Here is an 11488-nt window from a genome sequence, read left to right as displayed (position 1 = left end):
ACAGCAAACCTGTCGTCGAACAGGGTGGTTCAAAGTTCGATGGCACGATTGTTGGGCTTCATTGGTAGAAACACTATTGCTCGGTTGTCGGCGTCGGTGGATTGAACAAGGCAGGTAGAAGGATGCAATTACGGAAGAACTCAATTATCACAGCAAACCTATCGTCGAACAGGGTGGTTCAAAGTTCGTTGGCATGATTGTTGGGCTTCATTGGTAGAAACACTATTGCTCGGTTGTCGGCGTCGGTGGATTGAACACGGCTATCATTGTCGTTGGACTCGTGTGATGCGGAGGAAGCCATTGCGGATGAAGTTGCAGGTAGGTTTGTGCGTCAAAGTTTAGTTACAGGTTTTAGGAAGCGTAAGGGAAGGATGGAGGAAGAAGAGGAGTATTTATAGGTGGGGGAGGGGAACAGGAAACAGTTTGTCTGATTATTATATTTAGATAATCATGAAAGGTGAAGGCGTTTGGCAAAAGGTGATTTGATTGGGGATCGTGAGCCGTCATGATTGTACGTGCCATTAATGTTGGAGGACACGTGTCAAGGTGGGGATAGGGAAGGGTAATTTGAAAGGTTCATGGGAACAGGCTGTATATGGTATCAGGTGCGTGGGAGGATGACGTATGATATATGTGGGTTAATTATATTATTATCTCAAATAATATCATATTTGAGAGTATAGCCAAAAAAAAAAATTAAATTCCATCTAATTGTAAGATAAATACCAATTACGAAGTTTTGGTCTTCTAAAAACCCATGTTGTGTAGTTTTTAGTCACAAAAGCTGCAATTGTGTATAAAAATTGCAATTAAAGATGGGCTTTTGAAAAGAAATTTTGTCACGTAACTAGAGGAGCTCTGGTTGAACATGTCCTTTTTGATGGGGAACCAGAGGTGCTCTGGTTGAATATAGATGAATGAATTCATCGATGAAATGTTGGATTGTATGATAAATAAGCCTTGGATGACAAACAAGAGGCTCTAGATAAGCATGGGCAATCCATTAAGTAGAACCAGAGGGGCTCTGGTTAAATACACATGGTGTATCCATTATTTATTTAGCATTTAAGTGTCCAGAGGCTCTAGATAAGCAGAACCAGAGGCTCTGGTATGGAAAATGCATATATATGCAAAGGAGATTCATGATAAATGAATAGCTCCCCCTCAAATGATGCATGCGGATAAGATTTGAGTTTTAGAAACTCCCCCTAGAAACAATAACAATGTGGATTGTGGTGACCAGAGGCTCTGGTCTATACAACCAGAGGCTCTGGTTGTGAATGAAGATGAAAAGTTTTATGAAATATGTCTAAGTATGCAAATGGATATTAATATGAATGGGTCTTTGAGACCAGAGGGCTCTGGTTCCAAAGACAATGAATCCAAAGGCTCTAGTCTTTAGAACCAGAGGCTCTGGTTGAGAAGAAATGGTACTTAGTGAAAAAGTTCACAAAGTATGAGAATCCAGGGGAAGAACCATGAATCCAAACGGGATCTGGTCTCAAAGGATGAGAATCCAGAGGCTCTGGTCTATAGTACCAGAGGCTCTGGTTGCAAAGGTAATACTTGGTGAATAAAAGCTAAGCATTTGCTTTGGACCAGAGGTCTCTGGTTCCAAAGGCGATGAAAAACTTTGAGCCATATTAAAAGGTTTTTTCATGGCCAGAGGCTCTGGTCTTTAGAACCAGAGATGCTGGTTTGGAGTAGTTATTGATTATGGCTTATTGCTATGTATCACTTGTAGGCATAACCATGAGAAAGTGAGAATCTCTGATGTAAAGACTTGTATTCCCTTTAAGTGGTGAGATTCAGCATACCCATCTTGTTGACTAAAAACAAAAATCTTTTCTCATCAAGAGCTTTTGTGAAAATGTCAGCAAGTTGAATCTCAGTAGAAACAAAGTACATCTCTATATTACCTTTTTCAACATTGTCTTTCAAAAAGTGGTACCTTACATCGATGTGCTTGGTCTTCGAATGCTGCACAGGGTTTGCAGAGATAGCTATTGCACTCTTGGAATCACAGAGGATTGGTATCTTTTAATATTGAAAGCCATAGTCCTTAGCCTGAGTCTTCATCTAGAGAACTTCTGAACAACAACTAGCAGCAGCAACATATTATGCTTCTGCTGTAGAGGTTGAGACACAATTCTGTTTTCTGGATGTCGGACTTGCCAGCTTGTACCCCAAGAGTTGACAACTTCCAGACGTACTCTTTCTATCAAGCTTGCACCCTACATGATCTGCATCTGTATAGGCTATTAGATCAAAGCCAGAGTTCTTAGGATACCAGAAACCCAATGAAGGGGTTCCCTTRAGGTATCTAAAGATCCTCTTGACTGTAGAGAGATGAGATTCTTTAGGATTGGATTGATACCTTGCACAAAGACATGTAGCAAACATGATATATGGTCTACTTGCCGTCAGATACAGGAGTGATCCAATCATGCCTCTGTAGGTTGTTACATCCACAGGTTTGCCTGATGGATCAGCAAATAACTTAGCTCCTGTAGTCATAGCTGTTCTCATCGATGATGAATTTGAGAGAGAGTATTTCTTCAGAAGATCAGTCACATACTTGAACTGATTGATGAAAAATCCTTCTAAAGTTTGTTTTATTTGAAAACCAAGGAAGAAACTTAGTTATCCCATCATACTCATCTCCAATTTGCTTTTCATCAACTCTGAGAATTTTTTGCAATGATTTGCATTTGTAGAACCAAATATGATATCGTCCACATATATTTGAACAAGTAATATGCGACCTTTGTGCTTTTTGAGAAAGAAGGTTGTATTGATTGTACCTTTTTCGAATCCATTATTGATGAGAAAGGTGGATAGTGTTTCATACCAGGCCCTGGGTGCTTGCTTCAGCCCATAGAGAGCTTTGTCTAGAAAGTAGACATAATCTGGATGTTTTGGATCTTCAAACCCAGAAGGCTGTTGCACGTATACTTCTTCTTGAAGTTTGCCATTTAGGAAGGCGGACTTGACATCCATCGGATAGACCTTGAAGCCTTTGTGAGCTACATAGGCTAGGAATATCCGGAAGGCCTCAAGTCTTGCGACGGGGGCAAATGTCTGATCGTAGTCAATCCCTTCTTCCTGGCAGTAGCCCTTGGCAACAAGCCTGGCTTTGTTTCTTATGACTATGCCATCTTCGTTCTTCTTGTTTCGAAAGACCCATTTGGTTCCTATGGCCRTCTTCCCTTTGGGTAGAGGCATAAGGGACCATACTTTGTTTCTTTCAAACCAAAGTAATTCTTCTTGCATCGCATCTATCCAGTTTGGGTCTTGTAGGGCTTCTGAAGTTTTCTTTGGTTCTATCATGCTCAGAAATTTGGCGAAGAGGCATTCATTGGCAGTGGCAGATCTCATCTTGACACTAGATGTTGGATCACCAATGATTTGGCGGTGTGGGTGATATTTTGTCCATTTGGTGTTTGATTGGGGTTCTGGAGCAACAGGATGCAGTTCTTCATTGACTGATGGGACTGCTTGCTCCCCCTTGAAGAGATCATCTCCAGAGTGGTGCTCTGGTTCTGGTTCATGGTCTGAAGACATAGAAAAAGTAGAAGGTGAAGTAACATGAGTTTCAGTGAGAGTTGTACCTTCAGCATTTGAGTTTTCATGTTCTTCATCGACCCTAGAAGAAAGTTTAGTAATTGGTGCATGTCCAGAGATGACTTCTTCTTCGAAGATATCTTCAAATAAATGAGCTAATTCTGATTCATTGGGATTGCCAAGTGATGAATCAGAGGCTCTCTATTGTAGTCCGAGTTCTGAACTGTTGTGTTTAGAAATCATTGGTGCGGAATCATCAAAGGACACATTGATGCTTTCGATGATAATTCTTGTCCTTTTGATGTAGACTCTGTAGGCCTTGGCAGTTTGAGAATAGACCAGAAATATCCCATCATCAGCTTTCTTGTCGAACTTGCCAATATATTCCTTATCGTTGAGTACAAAGCATTTGCACCCAAAGACATGAAAATATTTTACATTTGGTCTTCTTTGGTTGATGAGCTCATAGGGTGTCTTCTGGTGCCTCTTCTTGATGATAGATCGGTTCTGGGTGAAGCAGGCAGTGGAAATAGCTTCAGCCCAGAATGTGATGGGTAACTCCGATGAAGCAAGCATGGTCCTTGCTGTTTCCATGAGGGTTCTGTTCCTTCGTTCCACCACTCCATTCTGTTGTGGAGTTCTAGCTGCTGAGAAGTTTTGTGTAATGCCTTCACTGATGAGGTATTCGTCGATTCTAGAATTTTTGAATTCAGTTCCATTGTCGCTTCTAACCTTTATTAGTTTTCGTTGTAGAAGGACTTGGAGCCTTTTCATCACTTCAATGAGTAGGTCAGGAACATCTGATTTCTTCTTTAAAATTCAACCCCGGTGTATCTGGAGTATTCATCAACCAGTGCTAACATGTACTTCTTTCCAGAGAGACTTTGAGTTGATATTGGCCCACATAGATCTATATGTACCATGTCCAAGGGCTTGGTGCAGGATGTTTTTGACTTGATTTTATGTGAGGCCCGTCTTAGCTTTCCCATCTCACAGGCTGAACATAGATGATCTTTTTCAAATTTAAGATCCGGAATTCCCTTGACCATCTTCTATGTGGCTAGTTTTCGTAGTGCATCAAAGTTGAGATGCGAGAACTTTTGATATCATAGCCAATTTTCATCGCTCTTATGAGACACAAAACAGAGGGTGTCATGTCCCATAGAGGATTCAAAATCTAGAAGATAGAGATTTTATTCTCTCTTTGAAAAATCAGTATTAAATTGTATTCGCCTTAAAAGTTTAATATTGTCTATAATTGTGTAAAAGTCATCGTGTTTGACTTTTCTGTAAAGTTTGACTTTGACTAGGACTTTAATGTTTGACCCTATATAAAGGGTATTTGTCTTGTATTTTGAAAAAGGAAGAGCTCCATTGTAAATCTGAATACGTAATAAGAGGGTTTGACCAAAGCTTTTGACTTTCTCTCTCAAAGTTCATCTTATATTGTTATTGAAGATTTATCAGATATGCCATTGTTATGAAGCTTTATTGAAGATTGATCATTGTTAGGGGACTCACAATTGGTATCAAAGTTGGACTGTGCACGAAATCAGAAGAAGAAATCATCATTTTTGAAGATTTTCTGAAAAAAATTTTGGATTTTTTTTTCTTCATCTTATGTTCTTCATGTTCTTCATTTTTCTTTGATTTTGATCCAAAATTTCTTTAAAACTTTGTGTTTTTGTGTTAAAATCATGATCAAACTGTGCGAAATTACACTGTGAATCTTTGTTATTCACAAACTTTTGTGATTTGACCATTTCATTTCAAGGTTGGATCGACTTAGGTTTTTAAATTTTTTTATGTTCTTGATAATTTTTTAAACAGTGTTTTTGATCCTGTTTAGTTTTAATTTTTTTGTTATTTTGTGTTTGTCCAGCCCAACCGGATTAGGCCCATCTGGTTTAGATTTTTTTTTATCAAAAGTCGAATTTCTCTAAATCGCATGTTTCCTCATTGCAGCTTAACTGGATTAGCTTAACAGCTTGTACGGACTGGTTTCAATCGGTTTCATCTTCTCCAAGTGACTAAGTCGATGAGCGGACAAGGGACTCAATTGAGCGATTTAGTGTTTAAATCGCTGAACTCTTGAGCGATTTAGTGAAGTTATCGGACACATCTTGAGCGGACTAGGGTTTAAATCTGATACATCTTAAGCGGATAAAGGTATAAATCGCTAGTTTATATTGTGATCAGACTACACTGTTTGTCCAAGACTTGTGGATTTGTCCGAATTCGATCAACCCTTGAGCGGACTAGTGACCGGATTCGTACAATTCTTGACGGGACTGTGATTGAAGTTCTCTAAATCGGACAGCAGTTTAAATCGCTCAGGTAATCTTCTAAATCACTCAACGGGCACTCTTATGTCTGTGTTCCTTGTTCGATTTCTCTAAACCGCAGGCTGCTGTCTAGACTTCATCTTCCTCGCATATTGGCAAGATTTTTTTTTTATGTATCTGTGTAAATCTGATAGTCTTTGATGTTTCGGATTGTAAATCTGTCCTTATTCAATTTTTTTCGATTTCATTAAATTGGCTGTCTTGAACAGATTTCTAGGACTGGGTTAGAGAGCCTGAGTTTAGCTAAATCACAAGAGATTGTTCGATTTACAGCTTCCTCAGTCAAGGATTGTGTGGATTTCAGCTTCGTCAGTCTGTTTGATTTTACCCTCAATCAAAGACAGATTTGATCGTTTTTTTACATCCTCATCTCACAGATTTGTCTAACTAAATTGTTTGACCACTATGTTCGATTTCAACTTAATCGAAGTTTTAATCAAAAAAAAATTCAGGTTTAGTCGATTTTGATCTCTGTATTGATGATGGGTTGCAATCTGAGCAGCAGATGTTTCTTCATCCGATTTTCAGGAACCAGATTCATTGTGCAAAACAGCAGCTTGTTCGATTTGATCACTATCGGTTTTAATTCAGTTTTAACTGTTTTGGCTTAAATTGGAGATCATCTCTCAGCTTTCTTGAAGTTCACAGGAAGTGGAATTATCTCCTGTATGTGCAATTAGCTCAGAAAGTCACCTGGTTATTCTTCACTTAATTCCACCCATAGGGTCACACATTTGAGTTATGTGCTGTATGTATTTGTTGTTGTGATTGCACAGAAGAGTGCATGTGTGCAATCCTGAACAACCCTGCTGTCTAAGCTGCTATATTGAGTGGTGAAGGCAACCAGAAGGTGCAAGACCTCTTGGTTTGGAGACTACTGGTGGAGTCTTGACTGTGCTTCATCTCAAGAATATAAAAGAATTATGTTTCGTGAAGTATTGAGTTTGTTTTCTGGACAGGAATTGTCTCATTGATAAATCAGTTATTTGGTTTAGTAACTGTTTTGTTGAGATCATTTGTTTTTGGTTTTGATTTTTGTGTTTAATTTTTTTTCTTTAGATTGTAATTTTTTTAGTTCATTTTTTGTTCTCTGTGTTTGTTTCTGTTTTTGTGTTTAAACTGTTTGAGAATCGTTGAACTATTTTTCTGTCGCGTAAACTGTTTTTCATCAGTTTCAACTGTCTTTGACTGTTTTTAAAAGTTTTTAACTGTTTTCAACTGTTTTTACTGATTTTTGACAGTTTTTCATCGATTTTCTAATTTCTTATCATTTTTAGTGTGTTTCTGTTTTTCTTTTTAAGCTAAACTATTCTTGATTTCTTTTACTGATTTAATCACATTAGATCTTGTAATTGATCAATCTTGTTTTTTTGAAAATGGCAGCTTTTTACGAGATAGATTATAGAGAGCTTAAAGAAAAATACGATAAACTAAATTTGGAGCTTAAAAAGAATATATCATGGACAATTCTTCTAACTGACTATAATAAGAAAAAGAAAGAAGAAAAGAGAGTTTTGCAAGAAAAGCTGAGTGATCTGATGAAAACTTGTGTTAATCCAGAAGAGACAGTTAGTTAAACAAACAGATTGAGGACTTAACAACTATAATGCATAAATCTGAAAATGAATTGTTTGATGTAAGGAAGTTACTGGATTTCGAGAAAGAAAAGGTTTTAGAAACTGAAAAGATATTTGATGCTGAAAGGAAAGTATTTGAAAGCAAGATAAAAACATTAGAGCTGAATGTCATTTTGCTTTCAAAACAAATATCAGGTTTTGAACAAGTTATCATCTTGGAACGATCCAAGTTTGATAAAGAGAAGAAAGAATATGAAGAAGAATGCCAAAGAAAGAATTTGGAATTGTCTGACAACATTGTTCAGAAGAAGAAAGAATTAGATGAAGAGAAGAGAATGTTTGTTCTTGAAAAGAAAAACATTGTAAAGAAAAATGTTGCAATTGCCAAAGAGCTTACAGAGAAAAAGAAATGGCTTGACATTGCTTCAGAAAATGAGAAGGGAAGTTCAGACGAAGAGAGAAAGGAATTTGAGAAAGAACGGAGAGTTTTTGAAAAGTCAAAGAAGGAATTAGAAGGTAAGTTTTTGGATACTGCAAAGAGATTGTCTGATCTAAAGACAGACCTTGAAACTGAGATGAAGATGAGAACTGGACTTAAAATTAAATTTGATTTAGTTACTGCTGAAAGAGACCAGCTTTTACAAAAAGTCAAAGACTTTGCGTGTGCTAAAAGCCCAACTGGTTCTCAATCACAGTGTAAAACTAGCTTTTATGACTGTTCCAAATCGAACAGTTATTCAAGTAGTCCTAAATCTACTGTTTCTAAGAACTATTCTCGTTCTTCTAATCAGTATTATCAAGGGTATGTCATTGGATCACCCAATTATCATTCAAAAGGTAAAAGCATTTAGGTTAATAAAGTTGATTATGTTTTATCTCATGCACCTGTTGTTACTAACTCTGTTCTTCCTTCCATTGTGAGATCCACTAATGATCTGATCAATCTTAGCAAGAGAAGAATTATGTGCTCAACATGCAGTACAATTAATTTTGTCAATAACAAAAGGTTCAACAGGTGGCATGGAGATAACAACTATCAAAACAGTTGGAAAGGTAAGAACAGGTATGATTATAATAACTGACATGGATCATATTATGTATATAATCATCCTGTTAATAGTGCTGAAAAGAAAATATCTTATAGAAATAAATGGTTTGGAAGTTACAACATACCCCAACCCGATACTAACAAAATATGACCCAAATTCATTTGGGTACCAAAATCTACTTAATCTGGTTTTGCAGGTGTGTCAATTTTGTGCTGATCAGAATATCATTTCAGTGATACACCAATGCAGGGGGAGTTGTAATTTATTCCAAATAAGGCTTCTGAACATTTCAGTTCAGGACCCGTGCTTTACCGAGTGTGGTTTCTAAACACTCAATTTAGAACTCGTGCTTAAAATGTTTTTCTTATTCTTTTTAACTTTTTTGAGCTTAACTGAATCATTTTTATAATSTACTTTCTAGGGGGAGTCTCTAGAAAGTTCAATAAATGTTTTTGGAAAATGATTTTTTTTTTGTAACGAGTATATTTTCTGAACAGGTATTTCCTGAGATTTTTACTTGTGTAATTTCTCATCGAACATAACTCCAATACCTGTTTCAGCTATTCTTCAAACTGTTATTATCACGTCTCTTATACGAAAATCTTTTTCGGTGATAATACACTCGTTTGTATTCAAATATTGTTTTTCTGATTTTGTTTTTCTGATTTTGTTTTTCTTTGACTGATATACATTCATTTTTTTTATCATAATTTGTAAACTCGTTCTTACAAATCTTCATTCATTTCTCTCATATATAATAAATAATCGGATCGTTGTCGCATCATTCTTTCGTTAATTGTGCTTAAAGCCAAATTTCTTGATCAATTTTATTTGATCATTGTGCTTTAAAGAAATAATATTTTGATCAACCATTGTGATCAACTGAGCATACTATTTTAGGAGGGACTGAGCGCTTATCAGAAATACCTCTATGGAATGTCAAAACCGACAGACCTACGAAAGAGGACAACCATATCTGAGTGAGCTTAAATACAAAAGGATTTGTATGTTGAGACTAAAATGAAAAAGACAGGGGTAGTTGTTGTGAGCTAAAAGAATTGACGAGAGTTGTGTCAGGATTAAAAGAAAATGAGAATCCTGTTCTAAACTTCTAAAATCCGGGCATACCACATAATCTATTAGTTCTCGATTTTTTGGAGACTAATATTGAAAAAGGCAAAGCCCAAGCCAATTCTTGTCACAACCCCACCAGCTACTCATTTATCTCTTAACAAATAAGTGTTTCAATAACACTTGGGGCACCCAGCCCATCATCTATCAATTTCTCATTTGGAGTAAGTTAATATTGAATCAAAAGAATATATGTCCCCCCTTCAAGTCTTTTTGATCACATATTGATTCTGATAWATTTGTGTAGTCCACACGATTTATCTTTTTGAGCCTAAACAGAAGCATACGTTGCTTTATCTTTCTACACTACACAGATTTAGCATTTTATACGTTATTTTGTCAAAACATTCATAGATATGCTTTTCTTAAACTATCGACGATTGAATGGAAGACCTGGTGAGATGAGCCTCAAAAAGTCTCATATATACAGTACATCCGTTGTACTGAGTATATCTGTTATACTCACAGGCCAATCTTTTTTATAAGATTGAAAACAATTTCATTCGTTGAAATTGGATGTTACCTTTCCATTCCCTTAATCTGATAAGATTAAACAAGTGGATTTGCAAAGATCTGCTTACATTTTCATGAATTGACGGCTTACGTGGAAAATTTCATTCATTCTTGTGTATGATGGAATGATTCTCATTTCATCATAAGGGGAAGTATGTAATAATGAATGAAATATTCATTTTCGAACATTTTAAAGGGATTCTGATGTAAAGATCAAGGGGGATTAACTTCAAGTTTGGCAAAAGACTCAAAAGAAGTGCGACTGGAGATGATTCCAAAAGATTATTCCGACGCTACAACGACTGAGAGTTTTTGAATGAGAAGATCAATGTTTCAAAAGTTTACCAAAGAGAAAGTTTGTGGTATGTTGTCTGAAGATCCTTTGAAGATCACATCTTGTACATTGTTTCTGATGATTACTGTTCTACATTGTCAAAAGAGAAGATCATCGCGATTCTACATTCGACGGGGAGAATGCTAGAAGATCTTTCTCAACAGATAATTGTCTGAAGATTTCAAGTTAAAGAATTCTTTTGAAGAAGACATAATGTGCTTAAAGCTTCAAAGTTCAAACAAGGCTCAAAGCGCAGAATTTCTTTCAAGTCAGAATACAAAGGGGGAGAATGTTAGGACTGAAAAATCAGTATTAAATTGTATTCGTCTTGAAAGTTTAATATTGTCTATAATTGTGTAAAAGTCATCGTGTTTGACTTTTCTGTAAAGTTTGACTTTCACTAGGACTTTAATGTTTGACCCTATATAAAGGGTATTTGTCTTGTATTTTGAAAAAGGAAGAGCTTCATTGTAAATCTGAATACGTAATAAGAGGGTTTGACCAAAGCTTTTATTGTTGAGTTTCTCTCTCAAAGTTTATCTTATATTGTTATTGAAGATTTATCAGATCTGCCATTGTTATAAAGCTTTATTGAAGATTGATCATTGTTAGAGGATTCACAATTGAGGATTTGAAGTTTTTAGGTTTTTTATCCTTAATGATTTCTATTTATTCACATACTGTTTCCTCTTCAGATTCCGATTCAAGAAAGTTCTCTTGCTGATTTCTCAAAGTCAAAAATATCATGAATGTCTGAGGAAGGTGTGGGTTCAGAGTTCGATGCTTCAGGGTGATCTGTTTGAGATTCCATTGTTTCTGACTTGGATGAATTCCCAATGTTACTTGGGCGGATCATCGATTCATCAGCTGATGGTTTCTTACTCAGATCCTCATCGACAGTACTTGCTGATGAAGTGGGGTTGACAATCAGAGGATCTGATTTGGAGATGTCGTTCCACTCATCAGAATTTTTAC

Source organism: Cynara cardunculus (assembly GCF_001531365.2).
Source record: "Cynara cardunculus var. scolymus isolate 2C chromosome LG 8, CcrdV1, whole genome shotgun sequence".
NCBI lineage: Eukaryota > Viridiplantae > Streptophyta > Magnoliopsida > Asterales > Asteraceae > Cynara > Cynara cardunculus.
The sequence above is the reverse complement of the archived record's forward strand: the minus strand, read 5'-3'. Positions refer to the sequence as shown.